The sequence below is a fragment of the Lichenostomus cassidix genome, chromosome 1Aa (assembly GCF_008360975.1).
Source record: "Lichenostomus cassidix isolate B80296 chromosome 1Aa, HeHo_3.0, whole genome shotgun sequence".
In the NCBI taxonomy this organism is placed as follows: domain Eukaryota; kingdom Metazoa; phylum Chordata; class Aves; order Passeriformes; family Meliphagidae; genus Lichenostomus; species Lichenostomus cassidix.
In genome coordinates, this window is record NC_139480.1 from 16,374,848 (window position 1) to 16,387,253 (window position 12,406).

General features: G+C 35.7%; 1 protein-coding gene across 4 annotated transcripts in view; it reads left to right on the forward strand.

Annotated features, from left to right (window-relative positions):
• TAFA5 (TAFA chemokine like family member 5) overlaps positions 1 to 12,406 on the forward strand; it is a 402,257-nt gene that overhangs the window by 226,592 nt on the left and 163,259 nt on the right. The gene's annotated exons all lie outside the window — the stretch shown is intronic.

A 12,406-nucleotide genomic window follows, 5' to 3' on the forward strand; every position in this document is an offset into this window, starting at 1 on the left:
GAAATTCTCTGTTACATTGACATTGGGACAGTCTTCAAGAGATGTCTGCCTTGCAAGGCTTTTAGCAAGCATTCATATTAAAAATGAAATTGGAGACACATTGAAAATAATGATGTGAAATTGTATGTTTTGATCTAGTCTCCATTAACAAAAGTAAAAAAAAAAAAAAAGATGTCTATGTATAGAACTATAATAAATTCATGGATTGGCTTTGAATACTGGCTGGTTTGAGTCCTCAGACAAAAATATTATGGAGAACACCCTGCTGTTGCCTCAGAATTTGGTCGTACCAGTGATTATCAAAGAAGACAGCTCAAAGGAGATTTCAGAGCCAACCCACAAAGCTAAATATGGAACATCATGCACATTCTATTTTTGCTTTTTTCTTTCACTGTTTTTAGTACTCTGTAAGACAGTTTCTTAGCTGTCTCTTTCATAATATGATACTATAGCCAGTAATTCTCCTTTCCTGTTTTATTGTAAGATCATAAGATTTAATTGCTTAAGAAAGAAATGATTTTATGGTGTCATTTATAGTTGTAACTTTAGAAAAATGCTTACTACCAATTAAAAAATTCAACGTATGTTTCCCATTTTAAAACAACAAAGATCTAAGGAAGAAAAAAAGAGTTCTGCACCAGATGATGGGAACAAAACTAATTTTTCCTCAGTCAGTTTAGGCCTATGGTTAGATTGATTTGCTGTAACTTGGCTATCCAAAGGTACTTGTTAGTAACTCCAGTTTTCCTTTTTGCCCAATAGAGAGCAAGAGGCACCTTCTCAGAGCAATTTATCTCATCCTAAGTGCCTAAGATTAGATAGATATATCACTCTCTGTCGCGCACTGTTTCTCTGCCTTGCTTTAATACACCTGTGAGTGTCTTAAAATGAAACTTAGATGGGGGAATGAACATGTCACTGAGAAGACATGACTGCACCTCATCCTTCAATTCCTACATTAGCTTGTTTTCCAAATGGGGAAGCTCTGATGTAATTTGATATTTGAAAATATTTTTTCTTTCTTTACTTATTTCTTGAGGGAAAATCATAAAGAAAGTCTGTTTCAAATTCTACCTGAACTTTCAATGTGCTTGATCATCATTTCATGAAAACAGAGCTGGATGACAGGATCCATGGTTAGAGATCATGTAATCAGAGAAGGTTCTTTATGGAGTACTTCACATTTGAAAAATAACTGGGAAGTTCATCAGTTGGAAAATAGAGCTTCTCTTTAACATTTGTGTCTAAATACTGTAATTATTTTTTTTAAAGCTGACAAGGAGTCACATGGAAAAGATGAGGGGTAAGGGGTACAAGTTACTCCTGGGGACATTCCAATTAGACACAAAATTATAATTTTTCAAAATGAAAATATCAGCCATTGAAATACCCCAGGGAATTGGTGGATTCCCCAGTACTGTACACTTAAGATTGTTGTACAGTGTGCTGGGCCATTTTGTCTATACTAAAAGGTTGGACCACATGATCCCTGAGGTCCCTTTCCAACCTTTGATACTGTGACATAGTTCTAATAAGGTCAAATAACATGGTTCTTCATTATTTTGTGAAAGGTTTATAATTAGGATGTTGAACCCTTTACTAAGAATAACTACAAGATGTGTAGGATATGCTACTCTATTTTCCTGAACACTGTTAGGGATGTTTTGTAATCAGAGCTCAAAAAGGTTAATAATACCTAGAACTGCATATCAAGTTTCCAGACTAAAAAGAAGGCAAAAGTCAAGCCTTTGACTGGTAGATTTTTGTAATGAATGAAGTTCAAAAAACAATTTTACATATCATCAACACTATTATATAGGAAAGAAAAAACAAGCACTTTATACTGCCTCTAATCTGCTTGCAAGTAAAGCTGGCAGGTAAATTGGCCACTGACTGACAAGTATCCATCTGTGACTTTACCAGGTTCATAGTTTAAAGAATATACACTGAATTCCTCCATAATTTTATACACATTACTAGAATAAATTCTTTCAAATACAAATACAAATACAAATACAAATACTTAATGCTTTATTCTGAACATGACATGAATGCTACATAAAATTATGTAGGAAAAAAGCTGGTTTTGTCTCTGATATTAAGTCAAACACTGCTGGTTTAAGAATGTAGCAACCAAGCATAATTGCTGGGTTTGGTTTTTTTACAATACAAATCCCATTTTTCAAACAAGCAAATACATCCTGCTCTGAGCTGTCTCAAATAGAATGTAGAATATACTTTTGCAAATTTTTCTTTATTTATATAATAGTTGATGTTGAGAATAAAACTATTTGACATTTCATTTCTGCTATCAAAAAGGAAAAAACCCTCAAAAATTTGGTTCATTTTATTCTCTATATAGTCTTGATTTTAATGAGATTATTTCTAAAATGGAGGTAGACCTTAGACCTTTAATAATTAATGCAAAGTCATTTGTGAAGGAAGCAGGCATAGTAAGTGTGACCTGCTAACCTACTAATGAGAAAATATTACCTAACAATTATATTACAGCTTCTGGCAAGAGAGTGGTTTAAGAATTCAGTATCAAAGCTGGTAATTTTCACAACCTTAAAATGCATCATATTGTACCTGTCTGCCATTTGTACAACGTTCAGTGAAGTACCTTAGAAATATATTCAGTTGTGTAGTATATTTCCTGGAGCTTTGAAATGCAAGTGTCAATTCTTGCAGCAAAAGGAGTAAGTAATTTAAGGGCTCTTAAACCTCACAAACATTGACTGAGATTGTACTTGTCAACATTGCTCTTAGAGTAAGTCCTGAGTTGATTATCAAAATCCACTCTGCTTTCCACTGCTGCATCACCAAAGGTCTTTTTCCTAAGAAAAGAAAGACACTGAATGTCAGATAGATAAAACTGGAATTCTGAGAAATGGAAATACAGTGTTTGGGACGTGGTCTGAGCAGAACATGAAGAACTGAGATTTTCTTGAAATATTTCCATGTAATGGATAGGGTTGATTTACTTTGTATTTTTTTCTAGCAGTCTTTAACTATGGCAGATTGCTAATGTATTCTGAAGAAATGGCATCTATATTCACCCTGATTTAAAGCTTGATTTAGTGTTGATTGCTTTATTTCTACACCCAGAGAGTCATAATGTATATTTGGTATGTTTGGTTATGATGTAATTTTTATTCATGGATGTAGGTTTTGTGATATTATGACAGTGGTTTGCCTGCACTTTTCATTATATTATTTTTATTTGCAACTAGTGTTCCTTAGTCCCATTTTTGAGATCAAATTCCATAGCAATGACCTCAGTTGTATTAGTTTGATAAGATATTTTATTTCAACAGAGCATCTGGTTTATCACTAGGGTAATTTCCCTGTGTGTCAGTTAAGCTTCATCAGTTTTTAAGCTGGAACCAGTGAGAGATTGGAAGATAACAATTATTCTTTGATTTTGTACAGTACCTTGGCTGATTTAAATTTGTTTTAAAGCAAGTGATGAAAAGTCTTTTATAAAAGTTTGTATACAGATGCACCTATGATTTGTGTTCTTTGACAGGAATAGAATATATCTGAAAATAAGATTTGTTATGCCAAAGCCTTTCTTAGAATACAAGTATAGTATCCTGAGAAGAGCACGATGAACTTTTAAATGTTCATAATTCCAGTACTTCTGTCCAATATATATTTATAGGCAAAGAATAAACTGCAATTTTTGTCATAAAATATAAAAAGTTGATGAGAGGAACAATGGTATGAGAGAATTAGTTTATTTGCTTGAGAAAATTAGACTGGCAACCATTAATTTTCTTATCTGAATGCTGTGATTAGAAAATTCTTATACTCTGGATTTGAGTACCAGTTACTTAAATGTCCACTGAGTGCTATGAGAAATCCCAGGAGACCAATCCCAGTCCATCCAAAAATCTTAAATTTGGACTAACTGTAGCTCAGGTAATTGAATTCAAAGTGTTCAGACAACTTGTGTTGCAAATCAATGTGTGGTTTGATTGTTTGGGATTTTTTTTTTTTTTTACTTTGTAAAGTTTTAGTAATATTTAATTGCTTTTGTAAGCACTGCAGCAATATTGTTTTGTATAGGATGATAGTGGATATTACTTGTTCATATATAATGATTAACATGCTTTTCAGTTGGCATTGATTGATTTTGTTTAACTCAGAAACTCAGGATCTACATGGAAGCCACATTAGCTCCAGTCAATAATTCTTTGCTCTTCTCATTATCTCTAGGAGTCTATAGGGAGGTGTAGGGGTCAGAACTGATCATTAGTAGAATCCTAGGTCATGCACTTGAAACAAAACTGCTTAATAACTGGAGATCTTCATCATTCTAAAGAATCTTATACATATTGAAGAGAGAAAAAAAGAAAAAGAGCTCTAATGATTTTCAGAAATGGGAATTCTTGCTTTTACATTTAGAATATTTAATATGTTTTATTGTGATATTTAATTATTTTATCATGATTTTGTTGCAGATATTTCATATCTTCCCTCACTGTAATTGTTATACATTTTCCTTTGTTGCATTTAAGGAATGTCGCTATAAAACAAGTAAAACCAAAAGGAAAACCAGTATGGATATGAAACTTAGTTTTCAACATGACTTGAAGGAAGAATAATTCTTTTTTTTCCTTTCCTCATCCTAACTCCCACATATACATCACAAATGCATCTGTACTTATAGATGCATCAGAGCATGTACAAGGCTTTCTTTTCTTTCCACTACCTCTAGACAATTCTATCAGAGCAGCAGATTTTCCTAGTTACTGATCTGGAAGTAAAATTGTTTCTGTTACTCATGAGCTTCCCTTTCCTATGCATGGTGCAGACACACTCTGACAACTTCCACCTTGTGCGTCACTTTCATTTAGAAATGCACAGGACCTTCCGTTTCAGTCCAGTTGCTTTACTTTCTGCTCCAAACTAAGGACAATATGTGACATTCCAAAACGTGTCGAGTGATATTTCTTATCTAAATAATATCACAAACAGTAAAATCATGTGGACATGTTCACATGGAATACATTTGTTCTTTTTGATTTCATGAATGTCAAGTGTCAGTTGGAGACTGAAGTGTTGCTGGGGAAGAAATGCCACTGTTCAAACCTAAGACAGAAATTGAGCAGTATAAAATAGAGCATATCAGTAGCTGCAGTGGCAACATAGATGTGTCTATAAGAAATATAGGGAGATATGCTAGGTTTCCTCTCTTGACTGAGGATCCACAAATGGAATAACTAAACACATGAAATAGAAAACAAACAACCAAAGAAAAAGGAAACCAAAACCCTGCTTAGGAAGGTAGCACACAGATTGATAACTACCCTATAGGAATATTCTAATGAAGAAGGGTAGGTAATGGCTTCTCTATGTTACAAAGTATTTGGTACCTAAACTCAAACAACTGAGGCCCCACCTTGAGTACTGTGGCAGTTTGGGTGCCTCACTATAAGATGAACATCAGACTGTTAGAGTTTGTCCAGAGGAGAGTGCCCAAGATGATGAAATGTATTGAGGGCAAGACTTACGGGAAGCAACTGAGGTCAGTTTGTTTGTTCAGCTTGGAGAAGTCTGAGGGGTGACCTCATCTCAGACTATGACTTCATCAAGATGGGCAGCAGAGGGGGAGGTTTTGATCTCCCTTTTCCTTGGTGACTGGTGTTGGGACCCCAAACATTGGAGTGAAATAGCATCAGTGGAAGGTGAGATTGGGCATTTGGAAAAGGTTCTTCACTGAGAGCATGGTCAGGCAATGAAACAGGTTTCCCTGGGAAATGGTCACAGCACCAAGCTGGTTGGAGTTCAAGGAGCATCTGGATGACACTCTTGGTCATGGTTTTCTCATAGTTATTACTGAGAGGAGCAGGGAGTTGGACTTGATGATCCTCACAGGTCCCTTCCAACTTGAGCTTTTCAATGATTCTATGACTGGATCTGGCATAAAGATGCAGATCAGGATTTTACATAATAATACTCTTCTCCACAGAACAGTTCATTGTTCAGCAGTCATGTAGCAGGGAGTTAGTGCTGATCGCAGCTTGAAAGTCAGGCACAGTATAGGTTTGTGGGTTCTCAGTCTGAGTACCTTTCTTTTTCCTTTGCTTTTTGAGATCTTAATTTTTTGAGGTCTTACTTTTTTTCTGCCTAATGGCTTGTCGATCAATAGATCTCCTTCCATGATTTAAGAATGTTTATTGAGTAACAAATCAGGGATGTAGCAGAATTAGGTTTAAATAATTATGGCATAAAGTGGCAGATTCTTTTCTACAAGCTTCTGAAGGATTATACACCACAGATTAAGAGGAAACACTTTAGATATATAAGGGCAATAATGCCAGGATAAGAGTGAATAAAATGTAATTGAAAGTAAAGTACTTCTCTAAGCCTTGTAGCTATAACAAAGAACTGGAAATACTTTTCACTTATTAGCATCCTACTTCGAGGTTAAACCTGGCATCAAGATACTATTTCAAGTTAAGAGATGGCTGTCTTTCTAAATGATAGGGCAGGGAAATATTTAGGAAAGCAGAATTATTTATGTGATTTGGAAGGTGGCCAGGAACCAGGGGTTAGCACTGATACTTTGCAAAGAGTGCTGAGAGAACTTTAATTGCCTGTAATGCTTAGTGCCGTGCTTTCACATTTCATCTGAAAGACAACACCTTCAGCCTCCTGGTGTTTGATTGGATGCATTAGTTCATCAATGCTAACAGCTTTGTTTCCTTTACTTCCTTGACGTTCCTATGCAGTCACCCATGTAGTCTAATCCTCTTTCATCTACATGCTCTGATGGCAGTTTCAGCACAGAAAAATGCTTAGAGGTTATGTGACATTAGATTGTGGAACAATTTTCTGAGGAAGTGACTGGAAGCCTAATTACTACAGACATTTTAAATTGAACTGGACAAAATAACTAGGGAACACATTATACATTAGCATAAGCATGCACTGAATCACTGGGTAGAGTTTTCTGTGCTTGATATCTTGCGGCAGGGCACTATCAACAACCACAGCAGTCTGATTGCAGTCTGATTCATTACCTAACTTCAGGCAATAGGTCAACATGACATTCCTAAATCCAGGAGTTTGGTCACTGTAAGCTCCCTCTGCATCTCGCTCTGTAGATAGGGGGATGAGGTGGGCATGTCAGAGATCACTTAGTGTCAATATCAGAATCACTTCTGAAAGCTTCTCTCTTTTTCTTTCATGGCATTAAAGAGAGCATAGGATGACTAGCAGATAGGTTTTCTGCATGAATGTAGTGTGTGTAAACATTTCAGGCCATCAGCTGCTCAGATTGCCTTCTGGAAAAGCCACTGTCTTCACTGATTAGAGGCAGTTTAAAGAAAAAATGTTACATGTTTATATTACCCCTCTGGTTGTCATCCTACCTTCCAGTTATCCCCAGAAGAGTGGGAAAAGAGAAACCTCCAAAACTATTCATGTGTGAAGGTGGGCTTGTTTCAGGGCAACATGATTGTCTTCAGTGAGTATAAGAGAATATAGAGAGATCAGCCTTTGCAAATACCCCTGCCATCAATGGGTGAGATATAACTATAGCTAAATGATGTTTCAGGCACTATGTGAAAGCAGCATGGTCAAGGAATATTTCCCTCCACCAGTAATCCCATTAAGCACAGAGAACTATGAACAAAAAAAAAAAAAATCATAAAAGTGAATCAAGAAAGACTGTAACACTGTTAGAAATGGCATTTTAAAGCTATGTACCACTTTATTTTTAACTTACCTTAGGTTTAATATCTGTGATGATAGATGATGTGTCAGAAGAGTCCTAGAAAATGTTAAAATTGATTGCTAAATTAGTGACAACATTAATAGCACTACTATACCCAGCATCTGAAACAGAGTTAGTGCTAGGCACTTTCGTATGTCTCTTTCAGAATAGTCTCGAATGCGCTGATTCAAGGAAAATACCTTTTCTGAAGACAGAACCTTAGAAAGCCACCTATTTATGGTGATACAAACGAGTTGTGCTAGTCCTGCAGTTATGGGACGAGGTCATATTGCAGGAAGAATAATATTTGTGTCATAAAACCTGACATTTTCATATCATAAATAAACTTTAATATGACTTTATTTTTTATTTCTATAACTTGTTTTGCTTACATTTTGCTGCTGTGTTATTTTTACGGTATCATGAGCATGCAAGGCACTTCACATGCCAGTTTCACACAGTCCTATACTAAAAGCTCTTGCGGTCTAATGCTAGACCAAGTCATTGGTTGAACAGGATACAAGGAAATAAGGATATGTAGCTGCTTCTTTTTGTTACTTTTGCAGTTATCCAGATTCTGGGGAGTAGGATAAGGAGGAAAGCCCTCCAAACTTCTTTGTGCTCTCAGATGAGGTGGAAGTGGAAAAGTGGAATTTCCGTCCACTTGTTTCAGAGTATGTCTTTTGAGAGTTTCAGTGGTTCCTCTAGCATCCTTCCTAGAAGAGCATACACAGAGGATCTCCACCCATGCTCATCCCTTTTGAGAGGGCAAGGTTCAGCCCCAATTGAATATGAAGGAAGATGGATCACTCTAGACTGCATCACAAAGGAGAAAAAAATTCTTATGTGGAATAGAATTATTTTTTTTTATGTTTCAGATAAAGAATAGAACTCTTTTGGAATTTGATCTTTTTTTAAAGAAGGAAAGGTCTATGAATTGTTTTTTTTCAGTTGTGCTAGGATGTTTTGATGCACTGACTAGCAGCAGCATTGCAACAACAACAGCCAATGGAAATAATCACCTGTTTTGTCTCCAGTTATACCATATAACAGGCAACAACACTGGAAGACTCAGTCCTCCTGACCTTAAGAATAATCATGTTTTTTTAAATATATTTTTAAAGCTTACTGTCTGGGGTATATGTAATGCAGATTAAAATAATTTAAGAACAGGCTTAGGATAGGATAGATGTCTTCTGCACAAAGCAGCAAGCATATTTTAAATTTCAGGCTTCAGCTTTGGATGCATTACTGAATTTTTAATTTTGTTAAGCATAAAACATTGAGGGCTTGCTAAGAATATTGACGAATTCTGAGCAGCTTTTTAAAAGTAAGTAGTTCCCCTAGACTCAGTATTGACATTCTTGCTTTAACAGCCTTAAGTCAGAATTTTGATGTAAGTTTTGGAAGTCTAATCATTATATACAACTATAAAGCCAAGGGAAATGCCAGCCTTGGAACATGGAAAGGCAGGCTGTAGCACTGAGTGTAGATCCCAGCGTAGCCCTTCCCAGAATAAACCAGATTCAGTGTCACCTGGTCACATACACTGCCATGTCCCCCTTCTGTTTGACTGTGTGTTTGTGTGGGGCAGTACCTGATGGGATCCCTCTGGAAGGGCCTGTTGCCTGCTTGATGAGCATCAGCAATTTGTTCCCAGCTGGAGTTTAATCTTCCTTAATCTTCATTTAGAAGACTAATTACGCTATCCACAAAGTGGCTGGTACCCAATTTTATTGTGCTCTTACTGTGACACTGGGTCAGGAATGTATCATGTTTTAGCTAATAATATCAAGGTTTTTCCTGTGCATTTCATCTCAGAAGTTCAGAAGTTTCAAGTTCAGAAACTCCCACAGATGTCTCTTTGTCTCTTGTAATCTGAATTTTTATTTTCCACTGCAGGCAACCTGCTTAGTAACTTCAGTCTGAATGTTAGAGACTCCTTGTTGAAGTGGTGGGCAGCAGGCAGATAAACTGCATCACAGTCTTGGGGCAGGAGGACATTTGGGTTTAAAATAGCTGGGTGGGTATTCCCTGTTAGAAAATACTGCTGGGCTTTTAGTAGCAGATTTCCTGAAAAGCAATTCTTAGACTCTTTATGCAAATAAATTTGGTCTTGCAATTTTGCATTTGTCACATGTCAGAAGTGGAAGTCTTGGTCTGTATGAATATTTTAAGTACCTGACCTCTGTTCATTTGAATTCACACCACACTTTAATTTTTGTGATTTCACCATCCTACACTAAAAAGTGCTGAGTTAGTGTTGTCTTCCTTTACCAGTGATACGAACTGCATTATCTGCATTTGTTAATGTAAAGTCCCAGATTTGCTTGTTGAGTTTTTTAAAGGGTCTTAGGTTTTTTATCCCCTGAGGCAGGGGAACAGGAGAAACACAACATTCTCAGGAGGTTAAACAACAAACTTTTACTGTAAAACTTTAGAAAATAAGGATACTTGGCAAATTTAAAAGCAAATATTTAATCAAAATAAAGCATTTCACATGAGACTGACGTAGCAAACTCTGACCCATCCAACTTTAAGTTACCCAGATTTTGAGAGGAGGAAATTAGGAGAAGAGAGAGCAGGGTGGGAGTGACAGAGAAAGATTAATAATCAGCTCTTGAATTCCAGCGCAGTTATAGCTACTATAAAATCCAAATGCTGGGCCATGCCCATGTGTGTCTTTGCACAACTGCTTTTGTCTGCTTTGGTCTCCTGGGGCACTCCTCTCCAGGTGGGCTACTGACAGCCATTCTGGGCTGGACAAGAGCCTCCAGGGCATGGGCTGTGGAACAGTGTATGTCCTGCTTTCCACAGAACTTGCCCTGCCTCCTGTTCTTTAAGGTAGCCTGGATTAAAGCTAATTTTTAACCTCTTTGCACAGTTTAGAGCCCTTTGGTTAATGTAGCTGGATACAAAATATGTATGCTGAGTATCATGCTGTCTTCAGTTGTGTAGGTACTGTGCATAACATGAGATTTTATTTTCTGGTAATTGTATGGTGGTTTTCATATTTATCTTATAGTTTTATATATATATATATGAATCTTTTTCATGTATAAATATATAGTAAATATAAAATTCCTTTATATTTCTATTGTGGTGTGGCATTGGAGTAAATAAATTAGGAGCTGAAAGGCCAAAACACAGAACTCTTCCCCAACATTTAGTGCTTCTGCTCCAAAATTACTTTCCTGGTCAAGGATGACTTTGCAACTAAAAAAGCCTCATTGTTGTACAAAGTAACCTAGCAATTGCAATTGTCCTAAGCTGCTAATTATACCCGTGGGAGTAGTTTCCGGGACAAGCCAGAGGACTCAAGTCAGGTTTGAACCAGTGTAAGAGGCTATCCATCTATTACAATGGCTAAACTAATTTATTATGAATTAAGTGGTGCCAGTTCTTTGTGTAGGGAATTCTAAAATGACATTGTGTTCAGTGTGCAAACAAAGATTATGGAAAGGTTTCTGTACTTAAGTAGTTTTTGCTTCTCTTTCAGATGTTGATGACTCTATCTGGAACACGAGCATGAGTCTAGATCCTATTACAGAATTAATAAAAAAGCCTACCCAGACAGAGAGACATGATTCCTTTCTTGATATTCTTATAATTTAAGGTTCACATACTTCAACCTCTTAGTCAAATTAAGAATGCTATTGAAGCTAATGAACCTGTTTCCTTGAATTTGAATTTACCGGATCAGTACTCTTTTGGGTAGTTAGATATAATAAAAAAAAAATAATGGGATCAGTGCAGTGACAAGCTTCCTGTAAGAAGGAAATTTGAAGAAGATGTTCAGATTCATGTAAGAATGATTTGAATTCTGAAGTTCTTTGTAATAATGGTTCCCCTTTTTCCTAAGTTTTTATGTAACAATGGTTTTAAATAGTGTACTTTTTACTGTAATCTACTAATAATCTAATACAGGCTTTTATTTGGAATAGAGAATGAAATTTTCAGAGTAGAGAATTTTTTATATGCAAAAGAGTATTTTATATGAAAAGTAACCGCTTTTCAGTTTGTGTTGGATTTTTTCTGTACATTGAATTTTTAAAAAAAAATTTTGTGGACTGTTAACATAAAATGTTGGGGATTTTTAGTTTTGTTTTTGTGTGGGTTTTTTTTTTTTTTAGATTTTATTTTGCATTGAGTTTACCCGTTAAAATAAAGAAAAATAGCATTCCTGGGCTTCTGATCTTTGAATTCATATCGTAATATGATGAGATGTAGAGGTGTGACATCCTATTAGAGTGCTCCTGCTAGCTTCATATTTAACCTAATTACAGACCTTCATTTAAATGTTAATTTGCACAGTGTTTAAGATTCAAATTTTCAATTACTAAGAATACTGTGCCTACGTATAGTGTTTTCCATGTAGAAAGTGTTGCTTTTTATTATTATTTTCCATTAACATAAAATGTCAAGATTTTTTGTACTGAAAAACAGTTGAATAAGATATTTTAATGGAAATGAAAAATTACAGACGAGTTGGGTATGATAGTGCACAGGATATCAATTATGAAAACACAACTGTATATAAATAGATACATATATATACATATAGATGATAAGTGTAAAGAAAAAAAAAGAGGTAAACACTGAAATTTAAGCAGTATAAATTGCTTGTGATATCTCTGAGTGGGAGGTTTAAGAAAATACTAATATTTATGAGAATATTAG